This window comes from Protopterus annectens, chromosome 3.part1 (genome assembly GCF_019279795.1).
Source record: "Protopterus annectens isolate FY-2018-M chromosome 3.part1, PAN1.0, whole genome shotgun sequence".
Classification (NCBI taxonomy): Eukaryota; Metazoa; Chordata; order Ceratodontiformes; family Protopteridae; genus Protopterus; species Protopterus annectens.
Genome location: NC_056732.1, coordinates 120,589,342 through 120,616,695, shown reverse-complemented (window position 1 = coordinate 120,616,695; position 27,354 = coordinate 120,589,342). Strand labels below are relative to the sequence as shown.

At 41.6% G+C, this 27,354-nt stretch overlaps 1 long non-coding RNA gene across 1 annotated transcript in view; it reads right to left on the bottom strand.

Annotated features, from left to right (window-relative positions):
* LOC122798026 overlaps window positions 1-27,354 on the bottom strand; it is a 173,227-nt gene that overhangs the window by 31,701 nt on the left and 114,172 nt on the right. The window contains exon 2 of the long non-coding RNA XR_006364204.1: window positions 9,127-9,211. This is a non-coding gene — a long non-coding RNA (uncharacterized LOC122798026). The remainder of the gene's footprint in view (window positions 1-9,126; window positions 9,212-27,354) is intronic.

Sequence of the window (27,354 nt, the reverse complement as noted above, 5' to 3'; positions counted from 1 at the left end):
CTGCTACTATGTCTGGCAGGGTATGGCAAAGCCAAGCATTGAAGAGAGCAGTTTTGTTTTTTAGATTCTGGGCATTTAGAGAAAGAATTTTTAGGAATTTTTGGTTAGTAATGTTGGATGAGGTAGGAGGAGTGGTATTGGTGCTATTGGTTGTGACAGGGGAAGTAGAGTTGGTAATAGTTTTAGGACCAGGGTTTGGGGTGAATATCTCCTGCTAGGGAAAGGCAGTAAGAGGAGGTGAACAGTAGTTGTAGTTTGGACTTAGTTGATTGTGGGATGTTAGTGAGTGATTTGGGTGAGTGCCACTTGAAAGAGCAGAATGTAAATTTTAGTTTAAAGTAGTGGAGTGTATTAGGTTGAAATATTGAGGGGGATATATAATGAAAGTGAGATTTGGATGGATGGAGATAGAGATGAGTGGTGGAGTGGGGGGTAGGAAGGAGGAAGGGAGTTTGTAGAATGTATATGAGGTGGCATGGAAAAGAGGAATTAGGAACAATATGGTTAAACAGGAGGTGAGAAGGATTTGTGTAAGATGTGGGGACATGGTTGATTGGTGTAAGGTAAGAGAGTGGAAATAAACAAAGAGATGAGAGTATGTTAGAGAGGGAAAAACTGAAGGGTATGGGGGTAAGAAGAGAAGGCTTTAAGCTCTTCCCCTGTTCAAGTTTGAAAAAGAGAGGCTGTGTGCAGATTCTGCTGCATACAGGGTATATATAAGCACAAACAAACAAGGCTATCCTTATGTGCCAAGAGCGTGGTTTATGACAAATACATTAAGTCCAAGAAGTGACAAAATGTAAGTTTTCCTTGACAAAATAGCTGGCATCAAACACTGTAGATATCTTAAAAAAGTGAGATTTACCCACAAGTCCCCAAAGAGTAAAGATATTCAGTCTTAACAGCTTAAATACCTGCAGAGAGGAAAAAAAAAAAGCTGTTCCGTTTGAACCAAGTCCCATACAGCAGCATAAAACACTGTCAATATCTTGAGGAAAATCAGAAAACTTTACACACAAGTCCCCAAAGAATAATGACATTCAGTTCCAACAGCTGATCTCCGGAGAATGAAATACGACACTCTGAACCCACTGGACACAGTTTCAAACTCAAAAAATTCACTACAGTCCCACTCAAAGCTGGCAAAATGAAATACCAATTTTCAACGGCTTATGGAGATAAATCCGAGGCCTGTAGTCTAATCAATCCCAAAAAGCACCTTCAATGACTGTCATTATTTATTGAATCAATTCCTCACTGGAATTGCACTGAAGGGCGATCTTAAACCTTGTCATATACGCCCATTAGGAACTGAAATTACTCACAGTGATTTTTATTCCTGTACTTCCTATTTCAGAATGACTGAATGAATGTTTATGGAGTTATACTGTTGAGTATGAAAGAGGACCAGGATAGGGCATTTAGTCTTTGCCTGTGTCGATTAGTAGCACAGGGAGCAGTCCTGTGTGAATTTCCTAATTACCCTATCGTGATCTAAGCTGTGTTTGAATGAGGACAGGGCAGAGCTTTGTTGTACATGGATAAGGAGTCTGTTCCAGAGTAGTCATATTTTCTCTCACAACACACACACACACACACACACACACACACACACACACACACACACACACACACACACACACACACACACACAGACACACACACACACACACACACACACACACACCAAAATGTGCCTACTGTCATCCACTGGTGTTACAAATATAGCACACTGTATACATTTTCTTCGGTTTAAAGTCAACTTTGTTTTTCCATTTTGCAGTAAATAAACTGTTCTTATAAAAAGCATATTTTTCCTGTTTGTGTTTAACACAATTCTGGTCAAATTACAAATCACTTCTGTGTTTTACACTTTAATTTTAAAATTTCTCAATGGAATACAAGTCTTATGGTTCAGAGAATTGGAATGGTAACTCAGGTCAAATTGCCTTCCAATTCCTAAATACAACCACAGGCACTGGTACTTTCACAGTTTCTTCTGGTCAGAGTCTCCATGCCTGGCCATGAAATCACTTAGCATCAGAGCTAAATGCATCTGATCTCTGTGGCTACAAGCCTTACTTTTAACAATCTTTGTTAGGTGATTCACACTTGGCTGGACTAACACAGGATTTTACTGCCTTAATATATTGACTCAATCAATCAATACTATCAAGTTCTTACTATAATACAAAGTATATATACAACACTTTTATATGTGAAACAGCCATTATACAGGTCCCCATTTGAAAAGGGCAAATATTAATTACAAGGTCACTAATATACCATGATTATAAAATGTCAAATTCCATTTTCCACATTCCGAAAGCTTGACCATTGTTTGATTTATATATATATATATATATATATATATATATATATATATATATACATATATATATATATATATATATATATATATATATATATATATATATATATATATGGATCTAGGACTATTGCACAAAATCACGTTTCCACGAAATGTAAGTGATTGAACACACTTTAGGGAAAGTGCTTTTCACCGAAAAAGCACTTTCACTAAAGTGTGCAAAAAAATTTTAAAAAGAAAGAACAAAATAAAAAAAAAAAAAACACGGTACTCATGTTTACGCGGGAGGGGGGGGCTGCGCCCCCACACACCCCTACTTTTATATTCTCACTCCAAGATCACACTACAGTGGAAAAAAGGGAATATTCCCTTATCCCCACTATGCTACTATCTCAGCAACAGCCATTCCCCCATGTTTTTATCTTTTTTTTTTTTTCAGCACACTGTCACGAAAGTGCTTTTTCAGTGAAAATCAAATTTGCAAAAGTGTGCTCGGCCATTTCACTTTCTGTGAAATGGTCGTTCGATAAATAGTACGGATCCCATATATATATATATATATATATATATATATATATATATATATATATATATGTTTAAGCCAAGCTGTAATCTCCAAAGGAAACATGCTTTATTTAAATTCTTTTATGAAAAAACAGCCATTTGATCTCCTCAGAATCATACTAGAGTTATGCTCACTAACAGCTAAATATGATGTGTATATTGTGTCCATGTTGCTGCTGCAGTACATTTATTTTTGTTTCTACAAATGTTAAACACTTGCAGCATGCATAATTCAGCTGGTTCTATGCTATTTAATGTGCATTTAATAATTATGATGCCATCTGACTCCATTCTTCAGGATTTAAATTCACAAACTTTCAGGAGAAAGTTCACTGGATAAGTATGAACACACACACACACACATGCACACACACACACACACACACACACACACACACACACACACACACACACACACACACACACACACACACACACACTATGCAGTTCTTTACTTGAAGCATACCTTAATGGAGTACAAATGGCAAACATTTCTAAAAGATGGCAATCTATGAAGTTCATTTCATGGTATCAGATTACTGAACGTATCTGAAAGATGCAAATCCCTGAAATGTATTTCATGGAATCGCAATTTTCCAAAAAAATATAAAGATATCAATAAATATTATGCACTAAATAATTTACAATAAAAAGTACTATATCCTGCCAGGGGGGGACAAGTTTACTGCAGACATCAATGTGTGAGGCTGTACCCACTCCCTCAAGTTATTATGGCAATATGTGGGGTCTTGTAGGAACCTAGCTGCATAAACTATATTTTTTAATTCTGATATTTTAGTTTTTGATTTTTAAACCCTTTTATTCAATTATCACTCTGACACAGGCAAACGCATATTTATATAAAACTAATCAAACCATTATACATCACATATACTGATATATATATATATATATATCATATAGTCTTAGCATCATTACATAAATTATTCACTTCCTGCCTTCTCGTAAACCTCATTCCTCCTCCAAAACATTTTCCTGCATGTACTGTTACCCCAATTTCCATTTTTGCTATGTATTTTCCCCTACACTTTTCTAAAGATCCCACCTCCTTTTTCTTTTGTCTCTGTTACAACATTCACTACTTCAAGTATAGTTGGTTTAGATTTTGATTTGCATTTTCTAGTGATTGCTTTTTTTGTCAGTCACCAGAATTAAACTCAACAAGGGGTCACTTATGTCTAAGCAATTCAGATCCAGTAGCCCATCTCAAAAAAATTAATTTCCTTAGTTATAATCAATTGCTCGCCCTGCTTTCCTGACAAAGCATTCTGTAGGGAATTGTTAAAGTCTGCCAAATCATTACACCCCCAAAACATGTTCCCACTTACCTCTTTCTTCTCTATCACACCTCCAGCATTTGCCATCTACCCAAGGAAAAATTCTTTGGAGTCTGCTTGTGGTATAAAAGTATCTATGCAAACACTTCCAGGCAAGAATCCTAAATATTCTGGATTTTGTTGCATACACGGGAGCCATACATATGTCCTTCCATTGTTTCTTTGTGAATTGTATATCTATTCTCTTCCCAATCTTTTCTGACCACTTCTAATTGATTCCTATAGTTATTGTGCAATATTTTATATGCCGTACTAATTATCCAGCTTCTGTTCTAGATTCAGTTAAAATTCAAGCAGTGCAGGTCTTTCATTTAGGATTCCCCTATCCTTTTCTCTTTGTCTATACTTTGATATCATTCCCTGATAGGGAAGTCAATACCTAGCCTGCAATCCAAATGTTGTCTTGGCCTCTTCCCACTCTGTTACCTTTTCCTCTCTAATTATTGTTCCCAATACCTTGGCTCCTTTGCCAGCTTTGTCCAGTAAATCCCAGCCCCCTATTGCCTATTCTCTGTACCCCTGATTGCAGTCATCCTTATCAGCAGAATCTCATTTTTCCAGTCCCTTGTTGGCTTAGCTCTTAGAATACTTTCTGCTACTTTATGAATATAATATTCAATATGACTGCTGTTATTCTCCTTAAGGATCCGCATCCAAAATCCCATTCTTTCCTTATTTCTTGAATTACTCCACTGCTTCATTATAATCTCTTTCAAATTTGAATTGTAGATTTATGCTTGCGTTATGTATAATAGCTTTAACTCTGTAGCTCTAAAATAGCCCTTCAAATCAGGTAATCCTAGGTCTCCTTGTTCTGTTTGGAGGATCAACTTATCCCACTTGACTCTTGCCCCTGTTCCTCTCACAAATAAAATCCTTCAACTCTTTCTTAATTACCATCCATGTCTTCTCTTCTGATCGATAATATGCCTAACCTGAATATAAAGCTAAAGGGAGTAAAAGCATTTTACTGCTTGTATTTGACTATACATATCCATAGGCAAGAGATTCCAGTTTCTCTTTTTTTTGTATTTCTTTTGTTTAGTCTCTTCCCACAGATCCTTAGCTGCCATTACAGAATCCTTTTTAATCCATTTTCCTAAATGCTTTATTTTATCATGTCCCCATACATACGGGTATTGCTGAACCAATTCATGTGTGGGTACATAGGTTATAGCTATAGCCTTTGTTTTATCTTCATTAATTTTACATCCCGAAAAAACTTGCAACTGTCTCAGAATGTACCACAACACAATGAGATGATATTATTTTGTACCTTATGGAACCAGAAAAGGACAACTGCAAATAAAACCAACTTTCCTTGAGCACCACACCAATTATATACTTGAATTTCTGAGTCCCTTATTTTTTTGCCAATGGTTCTAAACATAACCCAAATTACTAAGGGGAAAGAGGACAACCCTGCCTGGTTTCTCTGTTCAGGCACAACTTATCAGACAGGAACCCTCCCACTTTGATTTTTTAGCTTCTGATCCCTCATATATCCTTCTAAATAACTTTATTATTGTATAAGGAAATGCAAATGCTTCCATTGCCCTACTCAAAAATCCCAGCATACTCTTCTGAATGCTTTGTCTTCATCAAGACCCAGAAATAACAGAGGTATTTTCTTTCATTCTGATTCCCTCTGGATCATCATTGTTCCGTTAATGTCAAATGTTTGCTAAAAATACTTGGCTACAAAATATGAAATGTAAATTGAGAAAAGTTTCATAGAAACACTGTTAAGAACAGAAAATTTTTTTACATACTGTTACCCCCCCCCCACACTTAGAGTCCCTCCAAACTTTAGTAACATGAAGTGAAGCAAGTACTTTACAGTCCTCCACAAGTTTAATAAAGACAGTAAAAGTCTGCTCTTTCCACTAATTGTTATATAGCCTTATTTCACAAATGTGATTGATGCTTTCCAGTGTCACATTTATTCAACAGTTTCCGTGTTGCTGGTTTTCTTCCTGTTCATCTCCAGCACCCAACTCTAGATTCCATTTCAGTTACACAATACTCTTGATTCTTCTGATCAACTCCTGTGCTTCTCTCTCTCTCTCTCTCTCTCTCTCTCTCCCTCAAGCATTTTTCTTTGAAACTGTGGAAATGATTTCACTGGCAAACTGTCTCCACTGCTTAATTATCAGAAGAATGAGAAGCAGAGTCCCCTTCTGCTTGATGGCTGACATTTTGTTGGACAGACTTTTGCATTTCCTCCTTAGCCTGTTTTGCATCAAAAAATGACTTTGATCCTCCAGGAAAAAAATATTCTGAAGACAGCTGGATACAGCAGCTTGAATCTCACATCTGCCTCTCCACATTCCCTGATTGCTGGAATGAATTTGTGGAAAATGATTGCTCACTGTAACAAGGCAGAAGAGAAACAAACACTTTACTGACTCCAAATTGTAATACTTTGCCCTTCTGCCACAGTTTTGTTAGGATCAACTCTTTCTGTTGGTAGGTTTGCGTCTTTACTAATAAAGGTCTTGACTTCTTGCTCATGGCTAGCCTTGGAGCATACACAGAGTGAGCCCTTTCAATTAACAGTTCTTGCTGTGGAATACCAGTCCAGCTGCTTATTTTTACCTTCATAAAATTAATACATTATGCACATTCTAGCTTCCCTGGTACAGCAGAAAATCCATGTGATATGTCCTCTAATTCTACCATTTTAGAAACATCTCTTCATGAGCAGTTTTATACTCAGCCAGCCTTCCCTTCATTTTGCCCACTGATTTTTGCAGTTTTATCAGCTTATCTGAATACCTTTTTAAAGCTTCTTCCATTTTCCATACTTTTGTTATTTGAGTTGATACACCCCTTCAGTGTTTCATTTATTTTAATCAGCTCTGAGCACATTTGACTTGTGTTTTTCTCTAGATTACTGGAAGCCATGTCTTGCACCAAAGCTTCCCAGTCAGAGTTTTCTCTTCATCTTTCTAGTTGACTTTCTTTCAGGCTTTCTCAGTTTCTTTGCGGGTATCAGGGCAGTGTACTTACTAGCCAGTAACTGAATTTTACTCAGGCTGACAATATCACAGGCTGTTGTTTCTCAATTTCTATTTTCACAATGAGAGAGCGGAAGCTAAGCTATTGATAAGTGTGCAGCCATCTTAGAAGCCCTTTAGTTTTCGATTCTTAATAATTATTTTTTCAGGAAACTGTGTTACACAAATTTACTTTTTTTCAGTCAAATAGTGTTGTGCTTCGGTTAAGTATGTTTCCAATAAAAGGACTAGAAATGAAAAATATGCCTTCAGATCATTTGTTTGCCATCTAAAGATTTAAAAGTACAGGCATTCATGAAAATTAATCAGTTTACAGAAAGATAATTCCAGAAGAATTAACTGTCTAGACATTATCAATGCATTAAAAAAATAAACTTCTACGGTGGTGCAGCGGTAGCATTATTGCCTCACAGCAAGAGGTTCTCCCGTTTGATTCTCAGCTGGAGTGTGAGGAGTGCCTTCTGTGTGGAGTCTGCATGTCCTCCCTGCGATTAGGTAGGCGTTCGAAAGACATGTGTAAACGGGCGTGCCTTTGTTGAAGGTTGAACGTCGAGCTGGCATCTCGGCGTTCATCAAAATCTACTGCCAGTCATTAGCAGACCGGAGTTCCGCTGTAGCGACCCCTAACCGGGAAAAAGCCGAAAGACAACAACAACATCTATAGTGAACTACAGGTTAGCCATGTATAACTGCAATTCAACAGGAATGAGACACTCATTTATGTAATTAATTAGTATGAAAAACTATACAAAATAAAATTTGAAAACCTGCAGGTTGTATTTTAAACATGTGTAGTGTGGCATTTTTAGCATCATTAATTTCCAAATTTTGCAGTAAGGTTGGGCTTATGTTTTAGTGCACATATATCATGTGTATATGTTTTACTGTGAACCACATTGGTGCAGCTTCTTGTACTTACAGAACAGATTCAATTGTTAGATGATTTGAAAGGGGAGAGCCTGGTGAAAGATAAAGCCATGTAAGATCACAAGATAACTTTATCTTAACTGTTGGAATATGGCTTGCTGTGAAAATTAAAAATAGTCTGTGTAAGGCTAAATATATCCTTATTGTGGGAGTATTTTAGTATGTTTTAGTCTGACTTTGTGACTATTTGTCTGTTATAGCTCTTTAAAAATTAGTTCCTAGGAAACTTCTTGTTTGACATGTTTTCCAAAAGCACCAGGGACCTCTGCTGTTGCATTCATAGCTACCTCAGGCACAGGATGATACAGTTTAACAAACCCCTGCTGTATCCAGGGAAAAACATCCCTTCTCACACATTACAGTCATGCAGGCTCAACTAAACTTATTGCTACAGTGTCAGACTGGGCAAGACAAGGGTACGGCACTTGTTATTTATCTAATATCATACCAGACGTCCAAACAAAGTACTGCTTTGGGTATCTTTAAGGCTAGTCTTTATCCTTAGATGAGTAAACACAAAATTACACTAGGGCTGTCATGTACAGCCTTGCTTGACTTGTGTAGTGAGTACTAGTAAATGCCTGAAATGAGAAACATGAATTTTTAAGTGTGCCTGCTTAAAGGTATACATGGCTAAGCATCTTAAGGTCAACATGATTGCTTGCCTAGAATTGTTCCTATATTTCCTCCTAATGACACCGGTTCAGAAAAGAGAATATCAGGTGAGGCACTGCGCTGTGGCTCTGTAACCATCACCTGGGGGAGATACACAAGGGTGATAATATTTACCAGTCAGTAACACATGGTAAATGCAATAAATAAACAAGCTGCAGCAATAAATGGGAGCACAGCAGGATATCATAATCTGCATTACTTTGTGATCATTGCTAGCATGATGACATTATAGTAACCATTTCATACTCACCAGTTCTATGGCATTGGAAACTCGCTACATTGTATGAGAGGAAGAGGCTTACTGCACAAAGAATGGTAGCCAGGAACCCAAACACCTGTTAAAATAAAAGCAAATTTTAGCCAAATCAGTACATTATTGCTACTGATAACTCTTCTAAAATTGTTTTACCTCAGAGACATTTTAGGTCTTGATGGCTTTAACAACAAGAATCATGGTGGTTCTACCTGCTGTACCTATGACCCAGTATTGGGAAAGTACAGTTGTGTACACTTACCATAAATGTAAATGTTAGAGTGTATTCACTGATGCAGTCCTTACATATGGGTTATCTGGCTCCAGGTAGCCCTCAGTCAGCCCGAATACCAGAGTCCTTGGTATATGACGTCGGTTGTAAAACTGTGTCAGAACGTCAGGTATAAAGGGAGGCAGCTGACACCATTTCCTCAGTTATTCTTGTTTAACTGTCAGGAGCCCCCAAAAGAAGGCCAACCCAAGAATGGTAGCACCCTGGACACGTCATACAAAAAATAAAAACATATAGTCTGTGCCTTAGGAAAAAAGGGGGAATGGAGGGTGGGAAACCAGGACTGCAAAAGTGAATACACTCGAACATCTACATTTATGGTAAGTGTACACAACTGTAGTATGTTCTTCGTGTTTCACTGTTGCAGTCCTCACATATGGGTAGAGTCCCAAAGCCCAGGAAGTAGACAAAGGGGGGAGGAAGGATCACAGATTAAGGGTTGGTAAGAAGGCCTTGCAAAATGGCAGATGCAAAACCAGCCCTAGATTTAGAAAACAAAGGTGGATTGTAATGCTTTGTGAATGTATGGACAGAAGACCAAGTAGCTGCTTGTAGAATGTCCTTATTAGGCACACCTCTCAGAAAGGCTGCATAGGTAGAAGCTGCTCTAGTAGAATGGGTCCTAATACCCTAAGGGGGAACCTTCCCATGCTGCAGGTAACAAAAGTGAATAGAATGAGCAATCCATTTGGAGATTGTTTGTTTTGAAATAGCTTTACCCTGAGCCCCAGGAGCAAAACTAACCAATAACTGCTCAGATTTTCGAAATAATTTAGTCCTGTCTAATCTCAGCTGTCTATGTACATCAAGAGAGTGCAGAATCCTTTCCCCTTTATTTTGGGGATTGTTGAAAAATGTAGGCAGGTGAATAGACTGGTTAAGGGTTAAACTGGAAACTACCTTAGGCATGAAGGAGGGATTAGTTCTCAGAGAAACCCGATCTGAATGAAAAATAATGAAAGGTTCTACTGCCATTAAGGCTTGCAGCTCAGATACCCTTCTAGCTGAAGTAATAGCCAAAAGGAAAGCAGTCCTCTAGGATAGAAACTTCAAATCTGCAGAGGCAGCTGGTTCAAAGGGAGGCAGAGTAAGTTTTTCCAAGACAAAATTAAGATCCCAAACAGGAGTAGGAGCTCTTCTGGGAGGTCTAAGATTACTAGCTTCCCTCAGGAACTGTTTCATGAAAGGGTGAGAACAAATGGGTTGCTCAAAAGAACAATGAGCCGAAATTGCTGAAGTGTGAATTTTGATTGAAGAAAAGGAAGTCCACCATTAAGCAATCCTGCTAGGTAGTCAAGAATGAGGGAAAGAGAAGGATGAGAAGAGTCTTCTCCTTTAGCCAGCATCCAAGAGCAAAATCTCTTCCATTTATCTGCATAGGATTCTCTGGTGCTAGGCCTCCTGGCCTCAAGAAGAACTTCAACCACCTGTTGAGAAAGATTTAAAGTATTAGCCAGGCAGTTAAATGCAGTTTGAAGATGAGGATGAAGGAACTTTCCCCCTCCCTGAACCAACAGATCTGGTACCGGGGAAGATGCCAAGGCTGCGAAGGAGGGGATACCAATGCTGCCTGGGCCAATCTGGTACTATCAGAATAGACTTTGGTTTTTCGTCCCTTATCTTTAGCAGCACTCTGGGAAGAAGAGGCAGAGGAGGGAATGCATAAACTGATAGGTATGTCCATGGGAAGGACAATGCGTCCACCCTCCAAGCTTTGTTGTGAAACTCCCTGGTGCAGAAGGTTGGAAGGAGATGATTAGTGTGAGAGGAGAAAAGATCCACTTGGTGTGCCCCAATGATGAGTGATGTGAAGGAAAAATGTCCCTGTTCAGTTGCCACTCATGAGGATCCAGAACATGTCTTCTCAAATGATCCGCCAAGGAGTTTAGCCTCCCTGGAAGATACTGGGCTATTAGATGTGAGCCCATGGATGCTGCTACGGACCATAGTCTCATGCTTTGTCTGCACAAGGGGTAAAAGTGAGTCCCCCCTTGCTTGTTGATGTACCACATGACTGTGGTATTGTCTGTCCTGATCAGCAGAGTCCCAGGGTAGAGTAGGTCCTTGAAAGCCAGCAAGGCCTGCTGCACTGCCATCAATTCTTTTAAGTTTATGTGCAGATGAATCTGCTGGGTGCTCCAAGTCCCCCTGTATGCCCCTGCCTTCCAGATGAGCCCCCCCATGCAACATCTGAGGCATCTGTGGTGAGAGTCTGGTTGGCAGGTGGTGGGCAGAAAGGCAGACCCTTGTTCTGAGAACTTACTGTCGCCCACCAGAGGAACTCCATTTGTAGACAGGGAATCAGGGGGGGAATCAAGTCTAAGTCCTGTGTGTGTTGACAGCAAAGATTCTAGAGGTACCATTGAAGTATTTTCATATGCAGCCTTGCATATGGGATCATCAAAATACATGAAGCCATGAACCCCAGTGCTTGCAGGAATTGCCTTGCAGAGAGCTGGGTCATGCTTGCCAAGTTCATAAAGTAAGCCGAAATATCTTCTTGTTTCTGTTGAGGGAGGAACACCATCTGGGTGGCTGTATTCAGACTCGCTCCCAGGAAAACAATCTCCCTTGTAGGAACCAACTTAGACTTCTTTTCATTGAGAGTGTAACCCAAAGAGGTGAGAATGTTCTTCACGAAATCCAAATCCCCCTTTCTAGTTGTTCTGGGGAGTTTGCTTGAAGGAGACAGTCGTCCAGGTAAGGATAAATTTGAATGTTTCTTTTCCTGCAGAAAGCAATGGCTGGAGCCAGGCTCTTCATAAAAACTCTGGGAGCAGTAGATAAGCCAAAGGACAGTGCAGAAAATTGAAAGTGTTGCTCCCCAGCCCTGAAGCGAAGGAACTGCCTGCAACTTTCCCTTATTGGGATGTGCAGATAAGCCTCCTTGAGATCCAAAGTTACCAGCCATGAATCCTTGCCCAGTATTGGTAATAACTGTTGAAGGGTGAGCATCTTGAATTTGGGAATCACCAGAAAAGTGTTTAGACTAGACAGATCCAGAATAGGGTGCCAGGTGCCCTTTTTCTTGGGTACCAGAAAAAGTCTTGAATAAAAACCTAGGCCTGCCTGATTTGCAGGAACTGGCTCTATAGCCTCCATAGTCAATAGAGTAGAAATATGAGTTTCTACCTCTGCCCTTAGAGTTCTGGGTATGTCTGGGTACCCTTGCAAAACAGGGAAGGTGTGAAACTAAAACTTGTAACCTTGGTTTACTATATTGAGCACCCATTTGTCATCTGTGATGGTAGACCATACCTCTGCGAACTTGGCTAACCTCCCCCCCCAAAAGAAACCCAGGGCCTGCAGAGGTAGGCACAAGAAGGCCGGAGTCATTGAGAATGTTTGCTTTGGGAAGCTGGCTTAGAACTCCCCGATTTAGCAGAAGAAGAATGCCATTGTTTTGCCCTTTGAGGGGCAGAAGCCTGCCCTCTGGAAGATCTGAAACCCCTAGGCCTAGAGTGACCCTGTTTGCCAGGATCAGGGAAAGACCAATTCTTAGAAGGATAATGCCTACTAAACCGAGGAGGCTGAACCTGAAGGGAATCTTTTAAAGCTTGCATAGATTTTGCCTTATCCTCCAATTTCTTCAGTACCTCCCCAGCCTTATTACTAAAAAGATTGTCCTTGTGCAAAGGAACATCCAGCAATTTAGATTTAACAGGTTCAGAAAGAGGCTGCTCCCTGAGCCGAGAATGCCTTCTAATTACAGAACCAGTGGCTACTGCTCTGCAGGAATCCTCCAAAGTGTCAAAACCACAATGAAGTGAATGCTTATTAACTAAAGTGGCAGAATTCAGTAAGTCTTGTAAATCTTTGTTCTCCGTTATGGAAGGGAAATCTCCAAGTTTAGCCTTAATAGCCTCCAAAGTATGCTGCTGATACTTAAGCATGTGAAAAAGACAATTCACAGATCTAATGGCAACAGTTGCAGAGGTATAGACTTTTTTATCCCACCTGTCCAGGGCCCTAGACTCCTTATCAGAAGGCACAGGGTTTTTAGCAATAGTAGCCTTAACACCCTTGGGGCCTTGAGAAATAATTTCTGGATCAGCAGTAGGGTTTTTAAAAAGGAATTGATGAGATTTAGGAACCCTATAATACCTATACGGTTTTCTGGGGGCAAGAGGCACAATATTAGGAGTTAAAGAATTTTCCATGAAAACATCACCCAAAACCGGAGGTATAGCTAGAGGCTTATGCTGTGGCATAAGTTCATAGGTTAGTACTAAGCTAACTGCTCTTGCGAGCCATTTTAAGCCTAGCCAATTATCCCTTGTGAGACTCAAACACTGCACCTTGTGTTTGTAAGGCAAACACCTTAACCATTAGGCTACCCTTCCAACCCAAATCCAAAAATTCCCCTGATTCTTTTCTTAGACTGTGGAAAATCCTGACATTCCCATTTAAATTGCTCCCTAAGAGTATTTAAAGTATCCCCAAAAGGAAAAATCTTCTGGAGGGGAGGCAGAAGAGATAGAGTCTTCAGCATCAGAATCCTCAAAGCCAGAAAAAAGCTGAGAATTTCCTTCTTTACCAGCAGACATACTGGAAATCTCAAAATCTGAAACAGACAAAACATCAGGAAATAATTCCCTAGTCCTCTCTGAAGGTGGGGGATGAGAGCCCCTAATCAGGGAAAGAAGATCACCAGCCATTTTTACCAACTGGGACTGAGGCACAGGAGGGGAGGCTGACGCCTGCTTGTGAGTAGGTTTGTGGCTGGAAGATTTACTAGCAATCCGGAGGGACTCAGGAGGCCTAGCATCTGCAGAAGTCTGAACTAAGGTAGTTGGTCTGGTTCTGGTCTCATGTAGAAAAGAAGAGACGTCAGAAGCCGGTGTCTGCAAAGCGGCTCCGGACCCATCTGAGGCGGTGACAGGTGGAGGGTCTGAAGATGAAATAGCAGCCTGTGGCATGGAGGACTCTGTAAAGGTCTTGGCAGAGGCTTGCAGCTGAAAAATCTGTGGACTGCAGGGGCTGCAAAAGTGCCTCACTGACTACAGCTGTGCTGACGACCAATTTCACCAGTGCGTCGTCAGCAGATTTAACCCTAGGCCTGTCGCGGTCCTTGTCTTTATGTTTCTTAGGTATAACCGAAGTTGGGAGACCAGAATACGCCATACTGATGAACTTATGCCAGACTCCAAAATGCTAATACAAAATCTTAGCTCTACGGTGTATGGTATGCGGGATAAAGGAAGCACAGAGATCGCAGTTAGGGACGTTGTGCTCAAGGCCTAAACAAGTTATACAATAGGAATTTTTTTATTTTATTTATTATTTTATTTAAATTTGTTAACCGGGAGTGTCCGACTGGACGTAGGTCCATTTTCAGTGGAGGCCCGGGGAGAAAAACTCCACAGTAAAATAAACCGACAGTAGTTACATTGGATTACATAGCAATTAACAATTTAACATAGCAATTACTTACAACATATTTACAGATGAAGAACATAGTACATCAGTAGACAACTAGAATCTTTATCTGTGAAGTACATAACAGACATTAACAAATGTTACAATGAGAAGTTCCTGCTGTATAATAAGTACTAGGCTTATGAGCATCTGAGCTTGCTACAATCAAGGTAGTTAGTGGAGTGGAAAGATAAGTAGTGGTTGGATGGGGTGGATGATATTAGAGTGGGAGTTGCAAGGGCATAGCCAGCATGTTTTTAGGTGCGCTTTTAGTAAAGTTTTGAAGTGAGTGCATGATGGTACGGAGGTAATTGTGGGTGGGAGTGAGTTCCATAATTTGACTATGGCGCAAGAGAATAGTGCTTCACCAGTAGAGTTATTGGCTTTAATGATCTGCAAGTGATTTTTGTTGCTGGATCTTAGTGGTCTGGTGGTGCGATAGGGTTGGAGTAGATTCTGGAGGGATGGGACATTTAGCGGATGGTTTACTAGTTTGTGGGCGAGTGAGAGTTGATACCACTGAAGGAGGTGAGGGAGTTCAAGCCAGCCCAGTTCAGCAAGTGAGAGACAGTGGTGACTACTGTAGGATGCCCCTGTGGCAAATTTGGCGATTTTGTTGTAGCAGGTCTCTAGCTTGTTTAGATCACATTGCCTTAGGTTGGTATATATTGGAGAGGCATAAAGTAGGGTGGAGATAAGGTGGGAATTTGCTATTGAAATCTTTGCTGCTTTGGTGAGAAATTGCTTATTTCTGTATAACGCTCCTAGTTTTTTGTGGACTTTTTATGGTCATGGATATGTGAATGTCAAATTTTAGTTTATTGTCTATTTCCACTCCTAGCAATTTAGTGTGTTCAGTTGGGTATATAGTGGTGTTGTCTTTTGCTGTGATGTTAAAGTGAGAGTTGTTTTGAGTATGTTTGGTGGGTTGGAAGATGAGTAGTTTAGTTTTGTTTGGGTTGTGTATTAATTGGGCATCGGATAACCATGTTTCAACAGAGGAAAAGGCTTCTTGTGTGACTTTTTGCAGTTTGGGTAGGGACTGGGCTGAGCAGACGATGGTCGAGTCATCTGCGTATTGTATGTGTGTGCCATGTTTGGTGGCAGAGGCTAGATTATTGGTGTAAACAGAGAAGAGAAGGGGTCCAAGGATGGATCTTTGGGGAACCCCTATGGAGACAGGTAGTTGGAGAGATATGTCATTCTGCCATACAACGGATTGTTGGCGGTCAGACAGGTAACTCTGAAACCAGTTAGTGACGGATTGTGAGTAGGATAGGTTATTGAGGACAGAGATAAGTTGTTTGTGTGGGACCATGTCAAATGCTTTAGATAGGTCTAGGAAAGTAGCAGAGGAGAGATAGCCATTGTTTTTATGCTGAAGGATAGTGTTAGTGAAGGAGAGTAAGGCAGTGGTGGTGCTATGGTTTGGTTGGAAACCATGCTGAGTACTGGAAAGGAGGTTGTTAGTAAGGAGGTAGTCTGAGACCTGAGAGTGTATGCATCTCTCTAGTATTTTGGAGAGTGGAGAGAGAATAGCTATGGGGCGGTAATTGGTTAGTTCTGCGGAGGGTCCGCCTTTGTGGAGGGGAATTACATGTGATACTTTCCACTGTGTGGGAACATAACCTTCTGACAGAGATCGGTTAATCAAGATGGATACTGGATAGGCCAGAGCATCAGCTGCGATTTGTAGGTATTCACTTGGGAGGTTGTCTGCTGCTAATTTGGTGGGTTTAAGTTTAGTTAAGAGTTTTTTTTATGTTGGAGGTAGGTACAGGAGAAAAAGAGAAGGCAGTGGGGAGATTACTAGTTGAAGGTGTGGGTTGGAGGGGAGGGGGGTTGTGTTGTTTAGCTAGTGATAGTATGGTTTGGGTGAAGTGTGTGTTGAATGAGGTAGCAATATTTTCTGAGGAGTGAGGAATGTTAGGAGGAGGGCTACTGACTTTACCTAGGTGGAGGATGGAGTTTATGGAAGACCAGAATTGTTTGGGGCTGTGTTGTGAGGCATCTAGGGCAGACTGGTAGTATTGGAATTTGTCCTGTTTTATTAACTTTTTGACTCTATTACGTAGTTCTAGGAATTTCTGTCTAGCTGAGGGGGTTTTGGTTTTGCGCCAGTGCCAGGAATGGAAATCACGGTGCGGAATCTGTTTTCCACAGGCAAGACAGTTATTAACTTTATCTGACATTCGTTAAAGCAAGAAAAGAGGATCCTCAATGGGGTACTTATCTGAAGGCGTCTACAACTTGGTAATCGGAAAGCAAAACAAAGGTAAACAGCCGACCAGCACTAGTGCAAATTGCATCTGCTTTGGGCTCCGTGGCAAGAAAGACTGACGAAATGGCGTTGGCTGCCTCCCTTTATACCTGACATTCTGACAACAGTTTTACAACCGGCAACAGCAGACGTCATATACCAAGGACTCTGGTATTTCGGCCAACTGAGGGCTACTGGGAGATGGATAACCCATATGTGAGGACTGCAACAGTGAAACATGAAGAACATCAGACCTTGGTACGATACCTATGACCCAGTACTGTTGCACTGTACTGGGAACAGACCTTGGTACCTGGATTACTTGAAGATGGTGAGAGATAAAAGAGCACGTCACTCGGGACAGTTGTTCTTCCTTTGGGAGGAGAGTAAGTGCAGCAGGCTGATTACATAAGTTCATAGGTAGGTACTAGGCTATAGGCCCAAGGGCCTACGTAAGTCTAGCCAACAGGGTTCCCTGGCTTACGCCACCCAAGAAAGTTATTTTCCTGTGCCACTGTCGAGCAGAGACACAGAAGTGATCCCCGGGGTGTATTTCTTATTTCCCATCCACTCATCAAGATTTTTCTTGAAGAGTGCTAATGAAGAACTTTGCTTGACATAGATGGGTAGCCTGTTCCAGAGTATGGGAAATCTCTGGGACAGGAATCTATCCCTCCAGCATGTCCTGTTTATTGTGGTGACAAGGTTTAGGTCCCTAGAGTGTGTAGCTCGGAGGGATTGGGATTTCTTTAGGTGTAGCATGTCCATCAGCTCTGGGTTTGACATAGCTTTATATGTTAGGCAGAGATTACCTCGGAGTAGGCGATATGCTACGGAGTAAAGCTGGAGTTTTTTTGAGGTGGTCAGTATAGAGCATTTGTTTGAGGCCAGTAATCCTCTTTGTGAGGTACTTCTGTGGCCTTTCCAGCTGCTGCAGATGTCTTGTGAGGTACATTCCAAAAGGGACGTTGTACTCTATAATGGATCTAATGAGTGTCAAGTAGAGGGGAACAATGACCTCTTTTTTCCTGGATGAGAACCCGTTTATGATGAGGTGTGCCACCTAGAAGGACTTCCTGACTACTGTGGCAATGTGACTATCAAAGGAGAGACTACTGTCCACCTGGGTCCAAGGTCTCTTATCACACATTCGGTGTTAAGTAGATTGCTGCCTGTGTGGTAGTTCATGGGTACAGAGTTTTTACCAAAGGGGATGATGCTGCACTTTTTGGCATTGAGCTTGAGGCCATGGCTCGGACACCAGGCATCTGTCTCAGCGAGTCCCTTCTGTAGGATGTCCACATCATTTGGGGAATTGACTCTGGCTCCTAGTTTACATTCATCTGCAAACTTCATTAGCCAGAGGCTTTCTGTGTTAGCCTGTACTTCAGAGAAGAAGATACCAAACAGGAGAGGTCCCAGGATGGAACCCTGTGGTACTCCACTTGCCACTGCTTTGAGGTCAGATTTGGAGTCTGCAACTTTTACAGTGTGGGTTCTGTCAGTGAGCCAATTGGCAACCCATCTTGTGATGTAGAGATTTATACCTAGTTTAGTGAGTTTAGCTATAATTCCAGAATGGGGGATGGTGTTGAAAGCCTTGGCGAGGTCAAGATAGGCTGTGTGAATCACCTTGCCCTCATCTATGGCTTTGGTGACTGCCTCAAAGAAGTCGATCAGGTTCAGCGCATCTAGAAATTATAAATGAATACATTGATGTCTCATATTCAGGTGACTAGCAATATCCCTACACAGGCAAGTGTTAGGATGTTATACTTATGGAGTTTACAGCTCCAAGAATGAAAAATGGAGGAAGACACCTTAAATGTATGATAACTAACCGCCAGTAGGTACTGCACTAGTGAGTGAGTGGGCACAACTACAAGCCCTCTGACAAAAGTAAGTTGGAAAAGTTAAATCTTGGAGGACTTAGGTTAAAATTTATTTAATGTGAGATGGACTGAGGGATTAGACTGAAGAATAACTATGGAATATGGTTAAAATGCATAAACAGCATTACTAAATATGTTTATAAGTCCTTAAATTAACTTTTTTTCTGAACAATCCATGAATTCCTCTGCCATTTTGAACATTTTTCCCTTCTGAATTAGTACAAGAACAACTGAAGACCATATGTAACTGTTTCTAGCATACCTACATTGGCACTTTCAACATTTTGTTTTCAAAACATTGATGAAGTATAAAACTCAACTTTCTGCTGTAGATTTTATCAAAGGATTGCTAGTCAAACCATGCTATCATTAACATAGAGTCATGTTTGCTAAACCAGCTTTCTGAATATTTTGTCATCAAAAACTCTCCAGATTTTTGCCTCATATTATTGATCTGTTCCTCATAAAATACGTTTTAAAAAAAAAATCCTTATGGAATGACGTCACTAAATATTGACATACAATTGAGTTTCAGACTTCATATCTTTCAGAAAATCCATGCTAACACACATAATTTTATTCTATCCCATTTCTAAGTTTATAAGAGCAATACTTAAAATATGTCCCTATTTTTGGGCCTTCACCCCCCCCACCCCATTATCTTAGGCTTTGCCCAAATTTCTTGAGATAAGAGGTTGAAAGGTATGATGTTTGACAGTACACAGATGATGTATTTTTTGAGAAAATCAAACAAGTTAACAATCTTCTTATGCTGTCCTGCCAACACCACACAGTTTGTTATGCTTTACTGCCCACAAGGTCAGGACACTAAGCCAACATGCCTCAGATCCCAATCAGTGTGTAAACATCTAGCAGTAGTTTCAAATACATTGATAAAACTCACACTGACCAGAACATGCCTGAAGCCACTTTGCTGTCAAATACAGAATGAGCACAGAAAATGACTACACTGTATCTGTGCAAACACTTTATAAAGTGGTCAATGCCCAGTTTAGGAGCATACACTTGTCAATACACCACAATGTCTTACTTTATAGGTTAAAGCTTTTAAATAAATGAATGGATTACAATTACATTTCAGTGCCCACAGATAAAAGACTTTGGTGAGGTAGCTTGTGTAACACTGGAACACTACAACTCCCAGCCATGCAAAGGTTCAACATCACTGACAAAGACTTCACTAGTCATGAGTCAGACAGTACAGTGTCATGTTCTCAGTTCTGGGTTACTTCATGACTTTTTGATGCAACAGGTCACATTGTGACATTGATACAACAGGCCACATTGTGATTTTATGACACAACAGGTTCACTACTGTGTTGAGCGGTGGAGTCAGGAGACAAGGCAGAACTGAAAATGAACTCCTACTCCTCATTTAGTGCCCTGATCTAGCCACAGGACTAAGATTCACTGTTTTCCCGCCTTACTAAGCTAGAATAGTCCAGTTTCAGAGCTTGCTGATCCCTGGGCTTTGTTTGCAGTTCCTGTTACTGAATCTTTACCTAATTTGGAACAGAGGAAGTTCCCTTGCTTACCAGTGGGAGTGGGAAGCATTGAGCTGCCTGTTGGTCCAGTTTTGTGAGGTTTCAGCCAGCAACTTGTAGTTTATTGGTCGTTTTGGGCCAGTTCCTAGCTTCTTTCAGCCCCCTGATATAAAAAACGCTAAACGCGCGTTTGCGCGGTTTAGCGCGATTTAGCACGGAGCTGCTACCGTTGCACACTAGGGCAGCGCCGGTTAAGCAGATCTAAACTATTTGGGCTACCTAAATTCCACTCTTCAAATTTTCCCTTAAAGCTACCTTCCTCGAACTATACTACTGATCTAATCAGCGTATACTATAACTAAAAAGATCATCTCTACTTGACTCCAAGTAGACTATTCTCTATCTGTTAAGCCTAGCACTTGCTCCTACAGTACTTATTACCTTGATATGGTGCTCTTGTCATAGATAGTACCCCAAAAAGGCAAACCCCCATTTCTCGGTCATCCACGTCCCCCGGAATCTTCTTTAAAGTTTTTTTTTGTCTATTCCTTCTAGCATGTCGAGGGATCAGTTGCTAGTGTCCTCTCCTGCTCAGCTGGTGAACCTGGGAATATTGAGGCAATGTTACAATTGCCTCATGTACACAGACAACCCTCTCCTCCTCCCACAAAACACAAATACATGCGAGAGATGCAACTATACAGCCAAACTGGAGGCTGAGCTCTCTCAACATAGGACTGGCAAGACCAGTCAGGAGGAGAAGGTTACCACACACACTATAGACCCAGTCTCACATAGTACCATCACAACCTCAAATCATACACATAAACACACAAAGACATACTCGGAGGCTCTGATCAAAAATCTACCAAAACAGCAGAGGCCACCAAAGCAGACACCCAAACAACCACCACCTCAGAACACATCACCTGCAACACATAGACCTCACAGTCAGAGTGTCAAACAGTCACAGCCCTTAAGGCCAAACAAAATGCCAGACACACTAGTCATTGGTGACTCCATAGTCAGACACACTGACGTCCCGCTCACCAGACTGAGTAAGGAGAAGGTCACAGTAAGCTGCCTGTCGGGCGCTAGAATCCGCCACATAACGCAAGCACTCAGGTCTCTCAACAGCAGGTACAAATACGATTCAGTCATTGTCCACGCTGGTGTAAACGACCTGAGACGTACCTCCTTGGACTACATGAAAAGAGACATCGAAGAGCTCTCTGATTATGTAGCCCAGGCAGGTATGATCCTGACCTTGAGCAGTATCCTACCTTCACCAAGAATGATGCCACAATACAGAGATAAGATGATCAGCTTTAACAATTGGCTTAAACACTGGTGTCATTCAAAGGGGATCCAGTGTCTGTCTGCCTGGGATGACATGCTGGACAAGCCACGCTGCCGCAAGGGATGGCTTGCACCTGTCACCCTGGGATTCGGATATTGGCAAAGGCTCTTGCCACCCCCATAGTGCCTTTTTTAGGCAAGGCTCAAATTCTAAACCTACCACCCTAGAACAGAAAAAAGGAAATAAACTAAGGGTAATGCTGCTCAATGCCAGAAGTCTGAATCTCAAAATGCACGCACTCAAGGCCCTTCTCAGTATGGAGAACATCGATGTCTGTGCTGTGACAGAAACCTGGTTCAAGGCTCCTGAGAGCACCCCAGCACTATCAGGTTTTACCTCATATCATGCGTTCCGGCCCCAAAATCCGGACAATACCAAGAAAGGAGGGGTGTATCCATATTCATCAAGGACTCCCACACCTCAAGACTGGTTGCAACGCACGATGCATCGGAGACCATCCAGGTGCAATTAACCATAGGCAAGACTGCTCTGCAAATTGTAGCATGTTACAGGCCACCCTCACAAACTCAGGAACCTCACATGGCCTTCCTGAAAACACTAGAGGGATAAATGTATCACCAAACACCATCATACTAGGTGACTTCAACTACCCTAATATAGACTGGGAACACTACTCAAGTCCAAACACCCTAGCCCAAAAGTTCCTGGAATTCATAAACTCAAATGCCATGGAACAACTAGTTACCATCCCCACAAGAGGAGATAACATACTTGACCTCATCATCACGAACATGGGAGCACAATGTTCAACACCGGAAGTATACCCCTCACTGGTGAGATCAGATCACAAACTAATCTTGCTGGAGGTCCTCATCCCACCTCCACCTGAAATAAAAGAGACCACAGTAAAGAACTTCTAAAGCCGACTTCACTCTTCTAAAGACTAGTGTGGTCTCCTTTAAGGCCCCGAGCCGGGAAAACAGTACACATGCCGCTGAATCACTTACAAATGCCTTCTACCAGCACCTGCAGGACTGCATGGATAAGGCAATCCCAAGCAAAACAAAGACTCTCTGTACCAAAGGCAAGCGTCCAGTCTGGTGGACCCCAGCCATAAACAAACTCTACAACAAAAGGAAGAAGCTACTACAAGATAGAGCAAAATCCTTAAAAGGTAAGACACCCTTGATCACTATAAGTAAAAAACTAAGAGCTCTCATAAAATCATCCAAAGCAAACTTTGAGAGAAAAATAGCTAAAGACTCAAAAGACAATCATAAGGCCTTCTTTAGCTATGTTAGAAACCTGGGAGGAAACTCCCAGATATGCTCAGAACTAGTTCAAAATGATGTGAAGATTACTGATCCTACGGACATTGCCAACATACTGGCTGACAGGTTCAGTGCAAACTTCTCCCCTCCCCAAAGGAGAGATATCTCTACCACATGATTGCAGGCCCCCCCACAGATCCCCGGCCCAAGTGAGAACTGCTCTCCCCAGAGCAAAAACACAGCATCCATGGGACCTGATGGTGTCCCCGGCTGTGTGCTCCACGAACTCAATGAGGAATTAAACCCACAGCTAGGACAGCTGTTTAATCAGAGCCTTACCTCTGGATACGCACCCAGGAGTGGCGCACTGCAACTGTGGTCCCACTTCACAAAGGCGGTGCCTCCACCGACCCTGGAAATTACCGCCCATTAGCTTGACAAGCCTTATCTGCAAAGCCATGGAGAGGATCATAATGGACCTCATAAATAAAGACATAGGGAATTTGCAGACTTTGGATCCAACCCAGTTTGGCTTTGTCAAAGGCAGATCATGCCTTTTAAACTTGGTTGACTTTTGAAACAGTCACCAAAGCCATTGATGAGAGAAAGGCAGTCCATACAGCCTACCTTGATCTGGCGAAGGCCTTGATACAATACCCCACTCGGGTATCATTGAAAAACTCATCAGCTTAAATATTAACCCATACATCACAAGATGGGTTGCAAACTGGCTGAGTGACAGAACCCACAGGGTCAGAGTTGCTGGCGCCATGTCAGACTCAAAGCCTGTCACAAGTGGTGTCCCACAGGGCTCAGTCCTAGGCCCACTCTTGTTTGGCATCTACTTCTCCAGTACAAGCAAACACAGGAGGGTTATGGCTGACAAAGTTTGCAGATGACTGCAAACTGGGCGCCATAGTAGAAAACACATCTGACACAGATATCCTTCAGAAAGGTCTCACAGAACCGGATAACTGGTGCCAGTGCCATGGACTAAACTTCAATGCCAAATAATGCATAGTCATACCCTTCGGGAAAAACAAGGTTACCCCTAGCTACCAAATAGGTGGCAATCCACTGAGCACAGAAGAAGTTATCAGGGACCTGGGGACCCAGGTTGATAGTAGTCTGTCATTCGACACCCATGTAGCTAAAGTAGTTAGGAAGACCTTCTACATTGCCCACCTTATCATGAAGGGATTCTCATCTAGATCAAGGGAGGTCATTGTCTCCCTCTACTCATCACTCATCAGACCAATGATTGAGTACAATGCCCCATTCGAATGTATCTGACCCGACACTTGCAGCAGCTGGAGAGGCCACAAAAGTTCCTCACTAAAAGGATAAAGGGTCTCAAAAATCTGTCCTATGCTGCCCGACTGAAAGAACTCCAGCTCTATTCAGTCGCCACCGCTTGCTCAGAGGTGACCTTTGCCTAACATACAAGGCCATGTCAAACCCAGATTTGATGAATATGCTTCACCTCAAAAAATCTAGATCCATCAGAGCCACAAGGGCGGGAGACTTAAACCTCGACACGGCTATTAATAGGACGTGCTGGAGGGATAGATTCATCACCCAAAGACTCCCTATGCTGTGGAACAAAATCCCGGTATATGTGAGGCAGAGCACCTCACTGGCCTTGTTCAAGAGAAATCTTGACCGATGGATGGGAGATCGCAGATATACCCCAGGGATTACCTCAGTGTCACTGCTCGACAGAGGCACAGCAAAATAATGGGTATAGTTCCCCATACTAAAGGGGTGGCGTAAGCCACAAAACTATGGGCTAGGCTTGTAAATGCCCTTGGGCAGATAGCCTAGTATGAACCTATGAACCTATGAACCTAATCTGAAAAGGAAATGTTTTTGCCTTTGCTTGTCTAGGTCTCAGATGATTTGGATGTCTTTTGTAAGAAATCCCCAAATCAATTATTTGAACTCTACATTAAAAAGTATTTGTTTTATCAATAATAATAATGCTCTTTGGATTTCCCACAATGATATCATGGATAAATACTGAACTGTCCTTGTTTATTGATCTTATGTCTTACTGCGTGTTACACTGTATCGTTTGAAAATAACATACAGCTTCATAGGTGTTTACTAGGCTAACGACCACAAAGGCCTTTGTAAGCCTAGCTATGCATCCAAAATCACTGACAAGTTCTGGTACTCTTGATAAGTGTAAGCAAGGGCCTGGGAGCTGAAACATTTACAGGCTGCCTGTGGCTATTAAACCAGGGATGAATTTCCTGTTCCCCATCCAACTGCCCAAATTACACTGAATTTGGTTAGGGAGGAACTCTGTTTCACAGATGGGGTGGTCTCTGAGATGCATACCTATCTCTCCAGCAGGTCCTATTTATATCACAGGTAAGGTTTTAGTCTTTAGAACAGGTAATTCTGGTGCTGTTTGTTTTGTGGATATGCAGGAGGTCTATCAGAGTGAGGTCTGACAATGCCTTGTATGCCAGGCATAGATATCCCCTTAACAGGCTGTAAGAGACAGAATACAGGGATAGGGCCTTGAGGTGATCTGCATAGGAGATGTTACTTTATGTCTTGTAATCTTTTAGTGAGGAACCTCTGTGGATGTTCCAATTGCTGGACATGCCTGGTTAGGTACATACCAAAGGGGGCATTGTACTCAGTGATAGGACTGATGAATACAGTGGAACAATGACTTCACTGGACCTAAATGCCATACCCGTGTTTATAAGTTGCACAACATAAGTGTGCGTCTGTGTGTGTGTGTGTGTGTGTGTGTGTGTGTGTGTGTGTGTGTGTGTGTGTGTGTGTGTGTGTGTGTGTGTGTGTGTGTGTGTGTGTGTGTGTGTGTGTGTGTGTGTGTGTGTGTCCAAGTCCCTGACTACTAGGTCAACTCTTAGGGTTGTGTTGTCATTATGATAGTTACCAGGGGTGGATGACTTCCCAAAGGATATTATTATACATTTTTTGCCATTTAGTTTTAGTCCATGGCTCTAACACCAGTTGTTTGTCTGTGACAGTCCCACTGACAACTGGTTTCACCAAATCCAGACATAAATGAGGGAAATGTGGAAGGTGGATACCCAGACAGTTCTAACAGTAGTAGGAGTAATGGCTCTCATAAGAAAAAAAATCACTGTCCAAGCTATAAACCTGTTCTAACTTACGGTTTGGGGGTGACTGAACCCAAAAGGTATTGGATCAGCTGGACAGGAAAACAAGAAAAATGCTTCAAGCTTATTAATTGATATATAAAAATCAGTGTATACCAAGATTATACATTCCTCATTCTGAAGGAGGTATGGGCCTCTTCAAAACTGATTACATGTATAGATCTGCAATCATAGGACTGCATACATATCTGCAGAACTCACTAGATCCAAACATAGTGAAAGAAGTTTTGAAACACAAAGAGAACAAATCTCAGGTGACTTTTCTGCTTAGTATAGCAGAAGCATATTGGTGTCAAGCAGAAATGGAAACCAAACCAGAAGTAGAAAAAATCAGACAGCAACTGAATGGTTCAAAAGGCAAAAGAAAGAATGTAATGAGAAGGATCAGATGGGAAGGCAATACATGGGGAAAATGCATAAATATAGATGTAAGCACAGAAAACTCCTGGAACAACCTCATGTCAATCAGGATCTGACACAGGAATGGTTGAGGAGATGAAAGGTTAATATTAGAGGCCCAGGTTAGTGGACTACGTACATGCTGGTTTACAAAGTCCATTGAACATGTGGGAGAAACAAACAAATGCAGATTCTGTAAAACAAAAATGGAGACAGTGACATATCGGGTCTATATTAGATCAGCGAATGCTGATTGATCTAACTTATGTAAGTGAAAGCTTACATTCTTGAACTGTCAGAACAGCGATTTTTTTCCTAGGGAAAAAAATAGCTGATCCAAAACACATACAACACAAGCACACCAAACAAACAGCAATCCACACACATACATCTAAAATCTGACAACTAACCCTACACTAAACTATACACACACCGCTAACTATCCACTTACCTTAACCCAAACCCTAACCCTAAGGTCCATCACTATCGCACACTCACCTCACCCGCTCCCTAACCCTAACTCACCTAACCCGCCCTAACCCTCACATCCACACAACCGCACACATACCTAACCCGCGCCCTAACCCTAACTCATCTAACCCGCCCTAACACTCACATCCACACAATCACACACTTACCTGAATCCGACCCATAACTTTCCACCACAGCACTGAAAATACCGAAGCAACAGAAACGGACAATC